The sequence below is a fragment of the Arvicola amphibius genome, chromosome 6 (genome assembly GCF_903992535.2).
Source record: "Arvicola amphibius chromosome 6, mArvAmp1.2, whole genome shotgun sequence".
Lineage (NCBI taxonomy): Eukaryota > Metazoa > Chordata > Mammalia > Rodentia > Cricetidae > Arvicola > Arvicola amphibius.
This window is the reverse complement of record NC_052052.2, coordinates 51,609,396-51,630,698: the sequence shown is the minus strand read 5'-3', so window position 1 is coordinate 51,630,698 and position 21,303 is coordinate 51,609,396. Positions and strand designations below refer to the sequence as shown.

Below are 21,303 nucleotides of genomic sequence, written 5' to 3'. Positions count from 1 at the left end.
CTAGAGCCTGCTCTCTCCTTCTCCTCTTTCTTCTCTTCCTCCTCCACCATCTCCTCCTCCTCCTCCTCCTCCTCCTCCTCCTCCTCCTCCTCCTCCTCCTCCTCCTTCTCCTCCCCCTCCTTCTCCTCCCTCCCTCCTCCTCCTCCTCCTTCTTTATTCCATAAAATGAGAACCTTGGAGAAGGATGGTGGGAGTGGAAGCTTGGCAAGCTCCAAATGAGGTAAAGCTGCCTTCCAGAGGGGTGGGGGTGAGGAGGAGCTGTGGTCATGGAGGCTGCAATTTTTAAGATATTGCCATATTATTTTCTTGAAATTTTTTATTAAGTGCCTAGTACTCGTTTGGAAATTTGAATGTTTGTATTATCTTTTGTATTTTACTGAAAAGTACCAATCGAGGTTTCTTTCTCAGAGGACAACTGAAACTCATATTTGTTCCTAAGGGGTTTGTAGATGTTCACTGAAACATCAATGACTAGATGTCTACTCATTTGGTATAGAACCATACCAAGAGCAAACAGGGAATGTGATGGTGGCATTGCTTCAGCCTGACAGCTATCCTTTCCTATCACAGGACATTTTCTTATTTAAGTGACATTAGATGCTAAACAAAACTGTTGGGCTTAGACTACACTAACTATGGCAGTAGGAAAGTTCTGGGAATCTCATGGTCTTGGATGATTGTATTCCATTTCCTTCTTTGACAATGTGGCTTTAGAAACCTGCCTAGTGTTTGAAAGTGTACATTTTTGAAACCTCTCACATGGTAGACAGGAAAGTTGCATCAAAGAGCTACATCCTTCTTAGATTACTCAAGGCCCCTGTGGCTGCCTCCCTGGGACTCCCGTCTTGTTCCCACTGCTGCTGTGAACCCTATGGGAAAAGGTTTATTTCCCATGAGCACAAAGCCGTGGCCATCATCTGCCCTTTCTGTCATCTGCCCTCAAAATCCACAGAGGTCTCCAGCCACCACCGTCTCCACTGCTTCTTTGCCTTCAAGTCTAAAGCCCAATGTCACCCCTCCAGAGATGCCTTTTTCAAGAGTTATTTCTGTACTTTTAATCCACCTCCACTTCCCTAGAAAGGACTTGTTTCAGGTTTAGGAGACACCAAGATCCATCAAGGCTGTCAACATTCTCGTCGACTGAGGAAGTTTCCTCATGTCTATTCCCTGTTCAGCTCACTCAGTCCCCTCACCAGGCTACCCCAGGTCATTTTTTTCTTTACCATAGTTTGTTTTGAATGTGCGAGTTCATAACTTCACAAAAATACTGTCGCAGTATGTGAGTTCATCATCTTACAAAAACACCTTCACAAAACTCAGGTCTTCTTTGTTCTTTTTCTTCCCTGAGATTTTTTTCCCTGTTCTTTTTCTGAAATTCATTCATGGCCTTGTCATATCTGTTCACCTTCACCTTCCTGTCTCTCTCACTAGTGTGAGAGTTATGTCTTTGCAGCCCATACCCAGGGTTGGGCTGGTATCTTTACAAGAACTGTGAATGTGGACATACCATTGCCTTCTTCCAGACAAGATTCATGAAGAAATGGTGATGTTAAAGCAGTTGCTTGCCATCTTTTTTATTGTGTGTAGACCCTACTCAAGTCCAGAGTCAACATGGGAATCAACAGATGAAATCTGGAGAACAAATGATCATTAAAGACACATTTGGAATTTTTGGATTCAGCCTCTTCTAAGTTTAGCTTTCTTCTTAAATCTTCCAATTATATGAATCAATGAAGTGGCTGTTTGTTTCAACAAATTTGAGTCCTGTTCTTTCATGAAACACAAAGAATTAAGCATATTTATTAATAAATTACCTAAGTTTTCATACCAGAGGCATGTAATGTGCTCAAAGAGCTGGGAGCAATACATATTTGAGAATATATGGTCCAAGAAGAATTCTGGTTTCATGTTTTGCAGTAGCATTAAAAATCATTAATTTTTATAATGATAGACCTTAAGACTCAGATAGTGTACATCCCTTCTGCCATTATCATTTCTGAGTGTACTCTTCATTTTATTTCTATATATTGTTGTCAAATATTAACTAATAAATGAGTAGAAAATGAACATTTGCAAAAAGTGAACTCATTCTTCTTTACCCTGTAAAGCATCTGTTAAAAGAGTCTGCCATTTAAATGGATGAGGGATTGTTTGGGTTAAAGATGTTACATGGTCATGCATGAGTACATATATATATATATATACACACATACACATATATGTGTGTGTATGTGTGTGGTTATATGTGTACATATGCCTCTGCGTGTCTCTAAGTTTATGTGCTTGTGTGTCTATGTATAACTGTATGTATTTCCATGGGTGTGATAATGTGAGTACGGAATGGTAATGTATGACTGTACATAGATGTGAGTGTATGTTCAGTTATACATGTGGTTGTGTGATTTGTATCAGTATGTCTATGTTTATCTTTGTGTATCACAATTTAATTTGCTTTTGTTTGACTGTACTAGATAATATAAGCATGAGCATGACTTCATATGTGTGTGTCTGTATGCTCTACTGCTATGGTCTAGATATGCTTGGAGCTAATCTCTGAAGAATTCACATGCTGAGAACTTGGTCCCCAGTGTGATGATGTTGACAGCTGGTAGAACCTATAAGATGTGAAGACTTTTGGGAGGTAATTCTGTCACTGAAGACACTGTGATTCAATGGGACTAATGCTGGTTTCTTTGAGTGAGTGAGATCTAGAAGTAGAGAGTTATGAAGGAAGGTCACCCCATGCAGTTGCTGTCTTCTGCATGTAACCTTTTCCTCTTTGCTTCTCAGCCATATTGTGGCATAGACAGTAGTTCAAAAAGTACTCAAGGTGTGTTATTTCTTTCCATCAATGCTAGAGTGAAAAAATACCATTTGGAAATCTTTCAGAGGGTGACACAGTAGAAGTCTTTCTCGTGGGTTCTATGTGTGGATGGGCTGCAGGGACCTGTTTTTGGACTCAGCCTCAGAGATTTGGGCATTCATTCCTAGCAGCTATCTCTGGCCACCCTTTCTCCAACCCAGAGTCCCATTTTATCATCAGACTGCTTTAGATTCCCTTTGATTCAATGCAAAAACCATGCATTGAGGTTCAGTGTTGTATATTGTTCTTGTTCATAACACAGTTTCACTTTTATTAGAATAAGTCACGGTCAAGAGACCGTGGGGGTAGTGATTGGGTGGTGTTAGGGGAGAAAGAGACAGATGGCAAGCTAGGCTAGGTGCTTCCAAGGAAAGCTTTGGAAGTGGTAATGGGGGAGCAGTTCGAACCTGGAAGATAAGACTGGTGCTGCCAATCAAATCTAACACTAGGACTTAACATTCATTCCGACTCTCCGGCTCCAACATGAGGTTCCCACCTCCACTTCAGCAATTTGACTTAGAGTGTTTTATAATGAGGCTGGGCAAGCTGCTCAATCTTTGGGAATCTGGGTATGTGCCATGGTCAGCAGATAACAATGTGATCTCTCCTCCCCTTCCACACTCCCTGCCTCCACTGTCTCCCAAATAATAGGAAGTGTGTAAACAACAAAGTAAGTAAAATCATCTCGCAGTTTTTCAAGTGAGCCAATGGTCTCCTTTGGAGATGAAAGCAGAACCAACTAGAGGCCATGCATATAAAACATTGCTCCCTCTTTTTACACAAGGTGATGCTCAGGCCAGAGGTCTTAGGAACCCTTTCTGTTGGTGGGTTTCTTTGTGTGGTAACTTTTTTGATCACCAGAGAACTATTCCAGTTACTTCCTTACACATAAGAGCATGGCTTTAGAAGAGAGAATGTGTAAAGGAACCTGATACTTCTTCAGAGTCAAGTTTAAGGGAGGTCCAAAGGAATCTAAATTTCAGGAAAAAGAAAACATCCATGTTCTAACACTTGCTATTGCAGAATGCTGCTGGTTACTGATGTGACAGAGTAGAAGGCAGGATTCTTGTCCTCCAGAGTCTTCCAGTATGGGAATGGAATTGAGCAAATTATGTATACTCCCTGGGCCTGTTTCTTTATATCTCACTTTGTAAGTTTTTTTGTAAGGTTTTCAAGAGAAAAGAGAGCTTAATCATGATTACATTTGATCACATATGACAGAAAATACAAAATCAAAGTACTGTCCACAGGACAATAGTTTCTTGCATGAGTTTGGAATGGGACTTGGTTGCTGGAATAGGGACCCACGTTCTTTCATGTTGGTTCTCTTCTCTGTGTGGCTTTTATACCAAGGTCCTTTCATTGTTTAGAATGGCTCTTGGAGTTCTAGTCACTGTGCGATTTACTACTGACAGTACTGGCTATTTAAGAGAAAACAAACAAAAACTCAGATACCCCAAAACCTAGAAACAGCTGTCCATACTGGCCAACACACTAATTTATCTTTAGCCAAGAGGAGACCCTTCACACTTTCACCTCCAAGTGTGGTTCATGATGCAACAGGCATGTTCCATTTCTGGATTCTACTCAGGAAGAACTGGGGCAATGTATTATGCGTATAAAGCATCCAACCTTTTGCAGAATATCTGTATGCCTGGTACTTAATTGGTTCTTTGTAATGCTCTGAAAAGAAAGACAGCCAGGTCTTACAGTCATCCCTGTTGTACACCTGATCCACATCACTAAGCAGCAGACCCTTGAGATTCTACAGCCAGTTCTTTGAATAGTTGGGAAGACAAAGCGAACAATCACGGTGTAGTGGAAAAACTCCAACACAAGACTTCCAGCAGGGTTCAGGACAAAGGCAGTGGTCTAATCCTAGCCTCAGCCCCACCAAGATAGGTTCTCACCTGTATGACAAGGACAGATCACTTGTTTAATCTCAGGTTGTGTGGACAGTAGTCTTAACACAATAAATAAACACATCGGATCCATTTAAGGAAGTCACTGTTAATTATCAAGAAAGTTTGCCCTTCACAGTCTTGGAAAACTCCCCACTTTCACGCCTCATTTTTTTTTTTTTTTTGTTCTTGTTGTTTGTTTGTTTGTTTGTTTGTTTGTAGAGTGTGAAAGCTTTTGGATACCGTATTGCTAAAGTCTTCCAAATTCCCTCACTCTAGGAACCTAGGAAACAGCACTGACTAGAGCTCGGGTTGGTATTCTCATTACTATTGGTATTTGTCCCAGAAAAAAAAGTCAAATAGGTTTTGGACTCAGTATCCCCAGAGGGATGAAGATGGATAACACAGAGTTTATTGGAAAGGACAGTATTAACCAGCCTGTTAATTCCTCAAAGGCGGGGGTTCATCACCCATCTAGAATTACAATGTAATCTCTACTTCAAAGGCTCCACAGGATAAAGCTAGAGAATTCCTGTAAAGCAGCTGACTAGGACCGGGCACAAAGGGTTCAAGGACTTGTAAGCTTACACCAGCGGTGCTTGGGCGAGGGCGACTGGAAAGAGCCATCACATACTGTAGGATAAACCAGGGTGTCTGTCATTCAGTGTGGATCTCTAGGACAGGCTAGACTCCACGTCCGAGGCGCCTTTAAAAGCCAGAGAGCGATCGAGGGAGGAGTTTGAACCTGTTTGCGAACCGGGACTTGCACCATAGAGGGAAGGGGCAGGGTTTACAAGCACTGGCCATTCCTGGCTCCTGTTTCAAAAGACCAATCAGGGTGCGTTTTACAAAGGCATCTGGAGGGGCTGGAACGGAGCAGGCGGAGTCACAGCGTGCCTGGCCCGCCCCGCTCCGTGCGTTGCGGCTGTGTGTGGTGGCCTGCTGGCCTGCTAGCTAGAATGTGATTTCATATTGGACAAGTAAGTGACCCTCCCAGGGACTCTTGCAGACACGCTCTCCGCCGGCTCCTCCAGGAAAAGCTTCTCCAGCCTCTTAGGTGTTTCCCTCCTTCACCTTTGGGTCTCACAGCCGCCAAAGCATTGGCTGGCGACCCACTTTCTTATGTCTTCTGGTGAGGTGTCCTGCCCAAGGGAGAGTACAGCCTTTGCTGGATCCCCAAGACTGCCCCACAGATGTCTGGGGCTTAAAGCCCTCTCACTCTGACCGGTATACTGTTAATAAAATAATTTTCTTTCTTTCTCCCCAGGCCCCACAATTTGCAGACAATTCTCCAGACATTTTTAGTCTTTCAGGTTTGGCTATGCAAGTTTTTTTTTTTCTTTCTTTTCAAAATGCAAAGTTGTTTTTTATTTTTTTTTCTAAAGGCAGGTGCTGTTTATGGCTTTAGAAGCTGAGCAGCCATAGGTAATATTTGAGGTGTATTTCAGTTTAGGTGGGGTAATGCCATCTTGTGAGATGTAGGCCAGGAAGGGTCTAGGGGGATCTTTCATTTTTATGAACTTCATGTCCATTTCTGGATGGAGGTGATGCATTGCGGGGGGAGGGGGGGAAGACTCCCTTGCCGTTGGCTCTTCACTGAAGCATTGCTTATATCTTAGCACTATTTTTTCTCTTAATTAAACGTCTAGTTATGGCCATAGGTGCTGAAAGGCCATCATTCTTAGATTATGTGTGAAGGGCGAGTTGAAAAGCCCCACCAGATTTTGCTTTTAAGTAGCAAATCAGTGAGGAAGAATTAAAGGCTTAGTTTGTGGCTCGATTTAAATGGTAGATTTGCCATTTGTTTGATTTTCTTGCTCTTCTAAAAAGGGTTTCTGGTCTTTACTGTGAGCAAAGTGTGAGTCCCGATGTTTCCCTATTCAGTTGCTAGCTGGGGGTGCTGACACTCCACTCTGCGTTCTGGAGTCTCCTGTTAGTGCCGTCCTCATGCTTGGTCTGGACTCAGTGACTTCCGGCCTGGCTGTGGGAGCTGGAGCCCCAGAGGACCTGCTGCTATGGTGCCTGGGGGTGGAAAATAGGGGAGAGGGAGGGTCTGCAGATGATTTTGGGGTGGTGACATAGGATTAGAAAGTCAAATCAGGCATGTCGGGGGTAGGAATAACCCAGAAGGTGGAGTGTCCTTGTGAAGGAGGCCAAGCTCTCATCTAGGCTCTGATGAGTTTTGTTGTGAGCCATGTCTTCTGGAATTTAGTTTCTTTTTTATAAACTTTCACATAAAATCACAGCAATTGCTCTATCTTTAAAACCACCTCCACCCTCACCACAACCACCACCTCCTCCACCAGCACCACCATCACCATCACCATCACCACCACCACTACCTCTACCACCACCTCCACCATCACCACCACCACCATCACCTCCATCACCGCTTCCACCACCACCACCACCACCACCACCACCATCACCACCACCACCATCACCACCACCACCAGAACCAGCACTAGCACCACCTACCACCACCACCACCAACACCACCACCACCACCAACACCACCAACACCACCTCCACCACTGCAGCAAAGCCCTATCTTTGGATTCCCAGCAATGAGAGGGTCTGAAATGGCTGTTTTCCTGGGCTGTACATAGACATCACTTAACACTGACGCCGGTCACAGGAAGAGAGGTGGTGTCATAGTTAGTAGGAGGTTCTGTTGAGGAATAACTGACATGCAATTAACTGTATAGTTTAGATTCTGTTTGCTGAGATCTTAATCATGGATATTGATTTATAATTTTCCTTTCTTGTGTTTTCTGAGTTATGTTCTCTGACTAACTTTTGGTCTTACAGAGTGAGTTAGGGAGTGCTTTTTCCTTCTTGGTATTCTGGAGGATGTGGAGTTAATCTATCTATCCTCTCTCTGGTTAGCGGAACTCCACAATGAAGTCATCTGGGCCTGAAGTTGTGTGTGAGGGGTGGCAAGTCCAAAGCCATTTGATCTAAAGGACAAGGGATCTGTGCTTCTTAGGCTTTCCCGTTGCTGTGAGAGACCCAGGAGGAAAACCACTGAAGGGAGGAAACGTTATTCTGGCTCATGGTGTCAGTTCACCGTCGTAGGAACACTTCACACCATAGTGGCCAGGAGGGGAGAAAGGGAGAAAGAAAAAGAATATGCTTCACGAGTGGGCTCCCTCTCTTTTCCTCTTTCATCATGCTGGCTATGAGAGGGTGCCATCCATGTCCAGGTTAGGTCTGCTCTCAGTTAATCCTCTCTGGGAGTATTCTCACAGATATACCAATAGTATATGTTAATATACATATCTCCAGATAATATGGTAGATTATAAGATTATAGATTATAAGATTATTTTAATATTATAGATTATAGTATTATGGATAATATTATAGATTTATATATAATATGTAATATATAGATAATAAATCCATAGATATGTATATTAACTAAAGCTGGGAGAGGCAGAATAAAACTAGTCAATTTAAACGATATGTTTTATATATGTGTACATTTTGAAATAATTGCTACAGGCAAACCAGCTAACACATGTAACATTTGATATAGCATCCTTTTTCTTTGGTGATAAAAGTTTTTATATTCTGATCTGTGAACAAATTTCAAGAATATAATGCCAACTCTATCACCATGCTGTACTTTGGATCTCCAGATGAACCACATCTGAAAACTGTCACAATTTACTTCTTTAATGTAGTGTGCGTCCATTACTAAATTATTATGGTTGTTATTTTTAATGCTTTTGTCGTCTAGTAGCTGTTATACTGGAGTTCAAAATTATTTGCTTGCCTTTGTTATACTATTAGTGTATTCTGACACTGACTCTATGTCTGCCTTACCAGTGAGTTTTTCTTGTAACCTATTATTATGTTATTCATTATGATCCTTTTGTTTTAACCTGAAGACCCTGCTTAGGTCTCCTTCAGACGGATCTACCAGTGGATGATGCATTCCCAGGTCTAGTTTTCTTGTTTATCTCTCGTTCATTAATAAAAGACACTTTTGCTGGATTTTTATCTAGAAAGGAAAAAAAATGCACTGACTCTGTCATTCTACTGTCGTCCCATCTGTAAAGTTTCTTCTGAGAAATGCACTAGTATTCCAATGGAGGTTGTCTCTGTATGTGAAATTCTTTTTTCTGTTGCTACTTTCAAAAAAGTTTACTTAGACAATATAGTTATATACCTAAGTAGTCCTCTTGGGATAGAGCATGTCTGAGATCTTTGTAGGCCTTTCAGGCTCGCGTACCTAAATATCCACATTTTTCACAGGATTTGAGAAGTTTTCAGCTATTGTTAATTTAAAGTAGCATTCTTGCCCCATTTCTTCTTTGGGAACTATTACATCATCTATTACATCACCTAGGAAGAAAGTACCAATGATAGTTTGCCTGCAGCAGATTGATCTGTGGGCATTCATCTTATCTGGAGAGGTTTTGGTCATTGTATCTTCTAATATTTCTGTTGACTCTTTGCTTTTTCTTACATCCTTTAACAACTCCCATTTCATATGTTCTTTGACCTCCTAAAGTTATTTTGTATTTCCACTTTAATCTTTCTGTTGGGGCCAGAGAGATGGCTCAGTGTTTAAGAGTACTTGCTGGTCTTCCACAGGATCCAAGTTCAGTTCCCAGCACAGTGGGTTTCCCTTCTCAGACATCTCCACTCATTTGCACATACTGCTCCCCATAATATTAAATTCCATTTTGGATAGTTTCTATTGTATTATCTTGAAGTTCACAAGTATTTTTTTTGCTTGAATTCTGAATCTTATAGAGTTAGTTCTTCGTTGCAGACATTACTTAGTTTCTGAATTTCAGCAACCTAGAATGTTCTTTGCATTTCTTACCTCTGAACTTTACCTTGTTTTTTCTCTAGATTTTTGGAACAAAATACAGTTTTGCCAGTTTTCCCCTCTGATTACTGATTGTATGTGTCAATATTATCTCACTGACCATTATTTTAGTTATTTTTTTCTTTGTTCTCTTTGGCTTTTTTGCCCCTGTTTCTTTGTAGGCATGGTAATTTGTGTGTATGTGTTGGGGAGGTGGCTGTACATGTATGGGTGTACATGTATACATGCAGATATATGTGCCTATGAGTGCTTGTCTGAAGGACAGAGGAGGACATCAGGTGTCCTATTCTATCACTCTGTCTTATTGACCTTGAAGTTCAGCCACGATTCAAGTTCCCAGGATCTGTCTATTATTAATGCACAATGCTGGGCCTTAAACAAACAAACAAAAAACAGAAACCCCAAACAAAGAAACAGACAAACCTTGGATGATGGCGATTCAAATTCAGGTCCTCATACATATGTGACAAATACTCCTACCTGCTGAGCCATTTCCCAGCCCTGTGGGTTTTTTTTTTTTGTTTTTTTTTTTTTTTTTTTTTTTTTTTTTTTTTTTTTTTTGTAGTAGTAGCCACTATGTATTTACACCATTAGGGCTATTTTTTCCCTTGTATTTTTATGAATACATTTGAGATTTGTTGAGGGGCATGTATAAGTTATTTGGAAACAATTTCACCCTTTGGAATCTTGTTTTATGCTTTGTCAATTGGACTCTGAGCAGTATTTTGTATTCTGCCTAGGACTGTGTGGGTTACAACACTAGATATGAAAGTGTAGGTTATATGGTTCCTATAGCTTTACTTTGGTTGGAAATAGAAGTTGTGAACTACAAGTTTTGAATAAAATATATAGAAGGAACCACTTGAAGGTGAAGAAGGGATTTTGAAGTAATAATGAAGAACTTTCCTATAAAAGGCCAGGAGGATCATGGAAAAAGACATGTCTTAGAAGGAAATGTAAGATGCTGTAGAAACAGATTTGGTTTTAGAAAAGGAACTATGCAAAAGATGAGGCCAGATTGCCTACCTGGAAGTCTGAATGGTAGACCTGTACCTCAATGGAGTCAACAAAAGAAAGAGTGGATAGTGTGTTTGGGGGAAAATTGGGCTTGATGTATACAGGAAAATTATATTTCTTATCCAGACGAAACATACTTTTCTCCTGAAATCTTTAGTTGGAAATCATCCTTAGCAAGGATAGCTCAATGCAGTGGAGTTCAGAGAGAGGGCATCCTTATACAGTGCTGTTTGTATGGGCTGGGTTCAGGGAGGGCTGGGGAAAGGATTGATTATTTAGGTTGAATTTATTGCTCATCCTTGGCTATCTAACTAGATTTGTGGTTGAGCTGTTCTAAAGCCCTCTGCAGACACGGCCAAACACTGAGTCACTTGGGTTCTGCTAACTGGCTATGGGAGAGATACTAGGAAAGTGGGGGGAGGGGGGGACATGGAAGTCAAAGGTAGAAAAAGTTTTTCAAATCAAGAGTGACTTAGACAGATCAGACTCAATTTGCTTACCAAATTCTGAGATAATAGAATTATGTGCAACTTTGGTGTTAGAGTAAGTCTAACAAGTTTTTAAAAAAATTGCCTTGTGACATGGGTGGGAAGAGCAGATTGTTGAAGACCCCTTGGGACCTTGGAAGGTCCCTCACCTCACAGAAGCATTGTTCTGGGTCCAGCTGTTGTGGGCACTCCAGGATTGTAGGCAAGATTAGCATGGCCTTTGGCTAGGGTTAAGTTCATGGTATCCTTGGTCACCACAGAAAACCTTCATAAGGAATATTTTTATCCAAGGTGGGAGCCAGCTTAAAAATAAATAAGGTCAAGAAAAACATTGGTGCGTGCGAATGTAATTGTTAAAAACACAGGGAACATTGCTTTCTACTGGACTCCTAGGGAAGAACATGGATTTGAGGAAGATGACTGTTACTGCCCTCTTCACTGAGTTTGTAAGGGTTCCTGGGCTGCTTCTCTTCTCCCCTCAATGACACATCAAATTTTTAGTGAGCCTACAAAATAATGGATTTTCCCATGACATTTTTTACATGTGTGCGGTTATGCTTCAAGAACATATTTTTTTGGTATTATTGTGTGATGATGAGATGTGTGGACCATTGATTCATTTCATCTAGTTATATTGTACCCAGTGGGCCCTCATCAATGGGAAGGGAAATAGAAGACTTAGTATTCATTGATGTTATGAACCAGCAAGGCTTGCCTAGTCTCTGTGCTGTCTTGTTGAGGACAAGGGTAACATGAACAGCATTCTAATAATACTCTAATAATCACCCATGATCATCCTGAGTAATAATGTTCCAGATAAGCACTACCATGCCTACTGAAGGCTCTATTCCTTTACATGACAATGCAAAGGGGTTGTAACATATCATCTAAGAGCTTCTTTGTTTGTTTCCTTGCTGGTTTATTTTGGTCTTTTAAACAGGGACTCATTCTGTAGGGTTAGCTTGGAATTCACTAAGTGGTTTAGACTAGCCTTGGATTCACACTGATTCTCCTGCTTCAGCTTTTCATATCAGCTGAGACTGTAGGTGTGAGCTACCAGGCTTGGCAGAATTTGCTTTTTAAGTGAATACTATATGATTCAGCATGTTTCCGTCGTTCTTATTTCTTATTCTTTTTAAATATATTAGCCTTAAAAAAATCTCCCTAATCTCTTTTTTTTTTCTTGCAAGGGTACGCTTGCATTTGTAAAAGGGATTAGAATGGACATTTTTGTATTGTGAACCAATGCTTCATCCATTCTTGGAAGTGGAACTGTTGAGTGAAGGTAGACGGTGAAAGCTGACAGGTATTGCCAAAGCATTCCGCCAATGACTGAGTGAGTTGCTGTCCCGGGGAGAGTGTACCTGTCCGTGCTGCAACTGAAAGTGGGTATTTTCAGAGTCTTAATGCCTGCTAATCTTTTAGGTTGAAATTATATCTCAGTATTGTTTTCATTTATAACCTTTCTCTGCTCGTGAGGCTGGAGATGCTTATGTTCGTTTGATTTCTCTCTGTGTGAACTGTACAATTAATATTTCTGTTTCAGAAAAGGAAACACTAAGGTCACAGACAGCAAACTGGCAGTTCTGCAGGGTGGGGGTATAAAGAGGATGATCTGGAGCGGGGCGGGGGTTAAAGGCTAGAGTAGAGGAGCAGACAGGAGGGCCTGTGAAGCAGCAGCATCCCAGCTGCATTTATGCTGGTAATTTAGCCCAGGATAATCCTGATGATGTTGGTAATTTAGCCCGGGATAATCCTGATGGGCGTGTTTGACAAGTGGCAGGCTGTTATAGTTTATAAATAAGGGATCCTTTAGGGCCTAAAGTAGTTCTCCACCTTTCTAATCCTGTGACCCTTTAAAGCAGTTCCTCATTAAAATTATTTCAATGCTACTTCATGAACTGATTTTGCTACTGTTATGAGTTGTATTGTAAATGTTTGATATGCGGGATATCTGCTATACAACCCCTGTGACCCACAGGTTGAGAAACACTGCTTTAGGCCTTTCTCCTTGGGCCTTTTTATATCACTACCTATCCTGTCCACGCTTCATGGACAGGTAAACATGAGACGAGACCACAGCCATCCTGGCCTTTGTCTGAGGCCGGAGTTTTGTTGTGCAGAATGGATTTTGTGGCTTTCCCCGAGGCTGCCCGAGATGTCTGTCTGGCATCCTCATTAAGGTTGGTGGGTTCTTCTGCTGTTTTAATTTGAGTGACTTTCTGGGAAAACCTGTGGATTTCGGCCAAAATGCTAATGATTATGGCATTACTTTGAAGGACTGGTTCTGTAGAAAATGATTTCGTAGTTAATTATGTTAGCAAATCAACAGCAGCCTCCTGGAGGGGAAAGTGATAGGGGAGAAACTGCATATATATTTAAGTTATTCGTAATTCAAATAAGGGTCAGGAATTCATTTCCCAGAAAGAGGAGTATATGTGAAAGTAATTCATGTTTGCTTATCATTTCCATTTTGTAGCTGTAAGGCACATCAGGAATTAAAATAAAATGGCTTCACGTTTAGGCTAGGACACCCACCCCACTTAGTGCCAGTTCAAACGTTTTCCTACTTCTAGGCAATGGGAGATCTTCAATGCAGGCCTATGGTGAACATGGGTGTCAGCAGGGTTTGGAGAAGGGGAGACCCTGTGAGGGGTCCATGGATACTCATCTGGATGGACTCCATTCTCTCCCCCTTCCTTCCTGTTGAAGTTGGCTTCCTGTCATGGAGTAGGACAGTCACAAAGAAGAGTGCCGTATACACAGAATGGTTGCTGTGTTAGTTGCTATAAGTTAGAAACTCACAGAAGAGTTTATTTTGGTTTAATGTTCCAGGGGAAGACTGGGCGGTGGTGGCACACACCTTTAATCCCAGCTTTTGGGAGGCAGAGGCAGGCAGATCTCTGTGAGTTCGAAGTTAGCCTGGTTTATGCACTGAATTCTAGGACAAATAGGACTGTTTCACAAAGAACCCCCCTCTCTTGGGGGAGAGCGGGGAAGGTTCAGGGGAAGACATGGAGGGATGAGTTTAGAGCAGAAAGTTAAGAGACCACATCTTCAACTCTAATCACAAATCAGAGAGAATGCATTGCAAACCCGGCAGGGTATAAGCTCTGAAAGCTCGCCCCAGTGATGCACTTCCTTCACGAAGACTGCACCTGCTAAAGCTTCCATAGTGTGTCCAAACAGTACCACCCATTGTGCACCCTGTGTTCAAACATCTGAGCCTATGGGGGATGTTCTCATTGACACCACCACTGTTGATTATAATACTTCTGGAACTCTTTAGAGGAAGAGAAGCCTTAGTTCTTTTTATTAAACAAGTTATTCGATTACTTAATGGATTGACAACATTCCAACCTCACAACTCATTAATCCCCCTTATTACCATATTATGTTGTTTCTATCTGTGAATATAAGGAAGTAAGATTTATTGACATATGTTATCAGGCTAGGACAATGGCTCAGAGGGTAAGAGGCCTGGCTGTTAGTCCCGTCTGTCCTTCCAGAGGACACTGATTTAGTTCTCAGCGCTCACATAATGGTTCACTGTCGTTTGTGACTCCAGTTGCACAGCATTTGATGTTTCCTTCTGGCCTCCATGGGTATCAGACATGCACACAGTACAACAGACATATGCAAGCAAAACACCCATACAAAAAAATAATAAAATAAGGACTGTAAAGGCAGCATTTGCTAATCAGAAGGCCTTTCTAATTTATGATGACTGTCTGAGAATGCCCCTCAGAATAAAGACTTGGGTCAAGGAAGTTTGATTGGTGCCCGAGGCCTCACCAGTAGTAGGGATTCTAGACATAATTTGAACATGGTCTTTTCCCCCTACACTGGATCTTGAAATGTTCTCCAAGGGGCGATCCTTCAGTTTCAGCTCCCTCTGTGTGTGAATGGGAGAAGCCATGTATGCAGTAGTGGGTGTTATAGCTTTTCACCCCGCTACAAAAGTCATGGGTGAAACATAAGAAGGTTTATAAGCAGGCGAGGGCTGTTTTAGAACACAAGGTTTGTATGGAAGATATGAGAGGAGGGCAAGAGGAAGGGGGAGGAGGGGTGGTGACAGCACAAATAATGAACAGGATTTTTACTTAAGAGGACATGGCAGATCCAGAGTTTCATTTGTTCAAAGTTTGTTGGTGAGGTTTGGGTTGTCTCCTGATGAGTGAGGGGTTTATTCATGACGACCTTAGGAGCTGGACCGTTCATTCGACCTCAGGCATGTTTTTGTCAACTTGACACTTGCTAGATGTATTAGCTTACTATTTGATTGCTTATCAAACTCCATAACCAAGGCATCTAATAAAAGAAAGCATTTAACTTGTGACTCACTGAGAGGGTTAGTCCATGACCGTCATGGAAGAATAATGCCAATAACCAGGCAGGCAGGCATGGTGCTGGGGCAGAAGCTGAGTTTACATTGCCTCCTCAAACGAGGTGTGTGTGTGTGTGTGTGTGTGTGTGTGTGTGTGTGTGTGTGTGTGTAGAGGAGAGAGAGAGGGAGAGAGAGAGAGAGAGAGAGAGAGAGAGAGAGAGAGAGAGAGAGAGAGAGATAATGATATGATAACACACCTTTTCTAACAAGGCCACACCTCCTAAACCACTCCAGCAACTGGAGACCAAGCATTCAAGTATATGATTCTGTGGGGCCATTCTTATTCAAACCTCCACACTGGAGTTTTCTGGAAAGATAAACCTAAATTGAGAAAATGCCTCATCAGTTGCCTGTAGACAAGTCTGTAGGGCATTTTCTTGGCTAATGACAGATGTGGGAGAGTCCAGCCCATTGTGGTGGGGCCTCCCCTGGGCAAGTGGTCCTGAGTTGGTTAAGAAAGCAGACTGAGCCAGCCGTGAGGAAGGGTCCAGTAATTGGCAGTCAGCTTAGTTCCTTCCTCCAGGTTCCTGCCTTGAAGCCCTGCCTTGGCTTTCCTTCTGGGAATGTGATCCTAGATATCTAAGCCAAGCAAACCTTTTCCTCCCCAAGCTGCTTTCGGTCATAACCTTTATCACAACAATAGAAACAGTAACTGGAACACTTCCTGTTACCCTGCATTTATCTTTTAAAAATAAATGGCTCCTTACAAAACAGAAAGATCCTCAAAGCCTAGAAGAGCCCCGAGATCTCCTCTGGTGTGAATCCCAGCTCTTGCACCAGTAGCAAAGGTCTCTATTCTTCGGAGAAAGGCTGAGTAGGATAGAAAGTGAGAAACTGCTTACTGCTATTTGCAGTTTTACTAGGCACATTAGGTTTTTTGCTTGAAGTATCTCCTGGGCCCCTTGTATGAGTGTCCTGATCTCATCCCTAAAGGCTCTGCACACCGTGCAGAGGACATAAACCCCCAGTCCACAGCAACATGAGACTACTTATTACACAATTCAGGATAATTCCCTTTTCAGTTTCATTGCTGTCTTATACTGGCATAGAAAAAAAATTACTGGGCTTTGTGTCTGTGTGTGTGAAATGAGATTTTAGGTATAATGATAAGATCTAATAATAGGTAATATGTATTTTAAATAAACTTTCGTATAAAAAACTTGCAAATAAAAACCATCACAAACCAATATTTCATATATATATATATTATACACACACATATAATAGATACAGAAACAAATGTATGTGTGGGTATAGTATACGTGTAGAAAAGGAAGAAGGGTAAATAATAAATATAAGTATAGACACTATATACTTAGGAGATGTAAAGCTAATTGTTTTCTTAGGTCTAACTCTGTCATGGGTTTTTCATTTTTATGGTGGATACGTGCCTAAAAATACATTCAGTAGTGATGGTCTGAAGTCCATTGTGAAGTCCATTGTGTGCCACAGCTTCAGTTTCCAATGGCTGCTCTGTGTAGCCGTTCTTTGAGATGCGCAGACTTTGGGTTTTGTTGATTTGGGCAATACATATTAAAAGGTCATGAAGTCCGGAGGAGATGTAGTGCTGGGAGCTGTGGTGAGTTTGTCTGAGCATTGTTTTGAGTTGCTGGGCCCTGGATCTTGGTGACACTGTACTGTTTATGACGATTTTTCCTTCTGTGTCCTCTAGGGCCACGGATCTCTCTTATTTATAAAGGAACTACCCCCTTTTGAATCCTTTCTATGCTCACCTCTTCTCTTAGTCTTCCCAATAGTCATGTGGAGTACAGAATTTGTATCATTTTGAGACGTGGGTTAAAGGACTTTCCCCAAATCAGCCCGTTGGGATGAGGACATTGCTTTTCTTTCTGTCACAGTGGTGCATCCACCCAGCAGCTTCTGAATGAGTTCCTTGCTTGGGCTGGACCTTCTCTGCTTTGTGCCTTGGTGATAGAGAGATGCCAAGGAGGACCCAGCCAGATGCAGCCCTGCATCTCTTCTTAGGATAACGTCTGTGTTCCTGCCTGGAGCTTCTCTGGAGAACTGCTGAGCTCAGAAACAATAAAAGTGATGGGTGGTGTTTTCTCTTGATGCATGGTGTCTGGAAGGGGTTTGACGATCTCTGTGCTGTGGGATTCACAGGCGAGGCCCTGGTATTCAGTGTCTTTAGGTCTTCACAGTTGGGCTTGTGACTGATCACTCAAGGGGTGAATGGGTGACTTTCATTGTAGACAGATGGTTTTGTTGCTACATGTTTTGTTTTTATTTAGTATTTTGAATTTGTCTTGCTCTCTGAGAACTGACATTTTCATTTTCTGTTCCTTCTCTGCATTGTGGGCTTTCCTTGGGCAGGAATTCTGGTAGCTATTTGTTGTCTAAGGACAATTTTTGCTTTTCTTTCTCCCTGTTCTTCCTTTCCCTCCTTTCGCCTGCACCGGACCAGGCTCTGTGCTATAGGTGAGTGCTGGGCATGGCTCATGGGTAAAATCCTGTGCTCCCTTCCTGGGGCTTCTCAGCCCCTGTCTGGGGAGAGACTGTGCTTAGTCCCTTCTCCTCAGTACAGTGGCTCTCATCCTTTCTAATGTTGCAACCCTTTAATACAGTTCCTCATATTGCGGTGACCCCAACCGGAAAACTATCTCACTGCTACTTCCCAACTGTAATTTTGCTACTGTTATGAATCTCAATGCAAATTTCTGTGTTCCAGGTGACCCCTGTGAAAGGGTCATTTGTTCCCAAAGGAGTTGTGACCCACAGGTTGAGAAACACTTTAATGCCACACCATGCTGGTCAATCCATACTTCACATCCAAAGCACACTTACGTTGCTTGTACGTTTGCACCAGGTCACAGGTGAATTTGGACAAAAGGTATTGTTTAGTTGGCACAAATTCCACAGGCTTGGGAATCGAAGTATCAGGGGTATTTCTTTTGAGCTACTCCTGGCAATCAGACAGCTCTAAAAATTATGTCCCCTGAGCTGCAAAGCTGAGGAGGAGATCAGTCATAGGTAATTTCCTTTCACTTCAGGAGGGAAAGTGCCTGTTGGCAGGCCGCTCTCACTTGTTCCTGGATATTGCTGGCAGAAACTCTAGAGAACCAGGTATTATTGCTGTATTGACCCATTCCTTACCATTTAAAATTTTCTCACCATCTTCGGCATGTGAGATGCACTCCCAGGAGTGGTGACTCCTTCCTGTTGAAAGACAGAAGTGGACAGTCCAGGCTTCCCTGTGGCTTCTCTTAGCTCCCAGTCTTACCCAAACCTGATTGCAGCGTAACCAAATATTAAGTTGCACGAGGCTGGAGTCCATGAGTTAGTTGCCAGTAGAGTACAAAGATCATTGTTGAAAGAGGACGTTGAATTCCTTCTTCACTCCTGGGACACGGTTTCTGTGGGCTGTCACTAACTAAACTGATCCTGGAGGAGTGGCTCTTTAAGAAGCAGACTCCAAGGTGAGGTAAGATCACCCACTCCCTGGGGATGTGGCTCTGGGAAATAGTCTCCCTGTGACTAGGTTATTTAAGGGGAAAAAAGGGAGCACACGGGCAGCACAATTCCTGAGGGGCTGGCTTTAGCAGACTGTAGTATTTACCACCTTAAGGGATGGCTGAAGTAGTTTCGCAAAGAGCAGCCCTGATATCCAGTTCTCTTTTCTTTCCTCACGTGGCGTTTGAGCAGCTGGCACATTTGCTGAGGAATCAGCTGTGAAATGTGTGGTTTCCTGTGGCACATTTCTGATATTGTTTATATAGGTGGTGATTTCATGAACTGTATAAATATTTATCATACGCAACACGCTTTTGATCATAAATAGGGGCCAGGAGTCAGGGCAGCCCATGCTGGGGACCTGGAAGGACCTGATTTTTCAGGCATCTTCTAGACTGAGATATTAGGTATGTCTTAGGACTTGTGTGCAGCCCAGATTGAATTTCTGTTCATTATTTTTTCTTTCCTTTTGCCATCCGGTGGTCATGGCCTTCTTCTTTCCCGACCACCCACCCCAAACAGCTGTTTTTGTTTTGTTTTGCTTTGTTTTGTTTTCTAGCATGTTGTTCTTTGCCTAACAACAGTGAAATGAAACCTAAGTTCTACTCCTCATCATTCATAAAGCGTTCTTTGGAGTTGCCCTGACCTGGCCTGGAATCATAGTCTCTGTCTCTGCTATGCCTTACCTAGGGTCGCCCTTCGAACACCTCTGTTTATTTCCCTGAGAAAAGGTTCTCCCTTTGCCCAGTTGAGAGGGCTACAGAACGGAGCAAATAAAATCATGAAGTCGGGTAGGTGATTAGCAGGGGAGAGCTCAAGAAAGACCAGCTTTTGTGGCATATGCTGTTGTTATTGAAATTACCAAAGGTTTGGTTTTCAATTTTAGCTGAATATTGTAAAAAGGGGCCCAAACTCAGCATTGTAGGCTGCGGTTCAAATCCTGGGGCTGGCTTTTGCTGCCTGTGTGCTTTGGGCAGATTACGCTTGCCATTGGGATATAAAATAGTGAGTGACAGATCACTAACCTCATAGATAGAGTCTCTGTAGTACGGTAAACACTTGATAGAAACAAGCAACACAATGGGGATCCCCACCCCTTTTTTTTCAATTCAAAAGGGAATATTATTTCCTTTCAACTAGAAAATATTATTTCCTGATTAGAAAAGGAATAGTATTTTCTTTGTTTCTTAGGTTTTTGTTTCTTTGGGTACTGATTAAGTTTGGAGTTCAGGATAGACAGCTGTACTTGTAACCCAGGGACAAAGGTCACAGAGTAGGTTGGGCATGGGACCTGCTTCAGTCTCCCGGCAGAGTCTTCATAACATACAGATCTGGTTTCAGGGAATCCTGGTGCTCAAGGGCTCAGTCTTGTTTGATTTTAGGCTCTAGGTGTGGAAACAACTTTCAAAGAGATTAAGACAAGAATGGAGAAGCGGTGAATATGCGTGTTGAATGAATTAGGATCTCTTTCTTCGAAAGACATGTACTGGGAGGTTTGTGTAGAGGTTTGTTCTGCTGGGAGAACACCTCCCTGGCTCCCAGAGGCCTCTTGGCTTCTCATAGGATGCCTAGTAATACTTATAGAAGTTGGAGGATTGCTCCACAGAGGCACTCTGGTGTTGTGGAAAGACAGTTTTTGAATGTGGACAGCCTGGCTTCTAAGTTAATAACCTCAACACAGCAGGCAAAGGCCCTTTACACAGTCCTTGGCAAATCATCCTTTGGTAATGGAAGACCATCAGAAGGGAGCAGAGCATCTTAAGACAGGTTAGGGGCTTGAGAGTGGGTGGGTCACCATCTCACTTAGTGTTTGCATGGACTATTGGAGTATATTGCTTCAGTCAGCTAGGACTTTAAATAAAATGAAGATGGCAGTAGTTGTGCCTTCAGTAGTTTTCAGGATCAGGATGTAGCATGTAAACAGACTGCTTAGCATTGCATTGCATGCATAGTGAACACAGCCCCTTTGATCATTCCCCTAATGACGGTCTCTTACGACACTCAGTTCCTTCCCTGGGTCCCAAGGGCTTGTTGAATCTCTACTTTATGCCAGACCCTGGCTATCCTATGGAGACAAGGGTACAGTTTGAGGCAGCTATAATGGTTACAGTGTACTTTCCACACGAAGTTAGGGCTTTCTTGAGGATAGGTTCTTTTCCTAGATTTACAATCCAGTCTAGAGCAAGTCCACATCTGGAGAGTGGAACTCATTTTCTGATTTTTCTTGGTGGTTGGTGAGAAGACATTGTTCTACCTGTGGAGGAATGTGGAATCGGAAGGAACCCCGGGCCAGCTCCATGGGGAATCTCTTTTACCTTGGGGTTGGCAACG

At 42.4% G+C, this 21,303-nt stretch overlaps 1 protein-coding gene across 6 annotated transcripts in view; it reads left to right on the top strand.

The window, feature by feature from the left end:
- Window positions 1–5,630: 5,630 nt before the first annotated feature.
- Window positions 5,631–21,303, top strand: part of Fggy (FGGY carbohydrate kinase domain containing) — a 368,123-nt gene continuing 352,450 nt past the window's right edge. For 4 of the 6 annotated variants that reach the window (XM_038332754.1, XM_038332751.1, XM_038332752.1 and 1 more), the window contains exon 1: window positions 18,791–18,943. The gene's annotated coding sequence lies outside the window, so the exon portion shown is untranslated. Of the gene's footprint in view, window positions 5,745–18,790; window positions 18,944–21,303 lie in introns of those variants that run through there. The other 2 variants (XM_038332750.1, XM_038332749.1) reach the window with 2 other exon arrangements.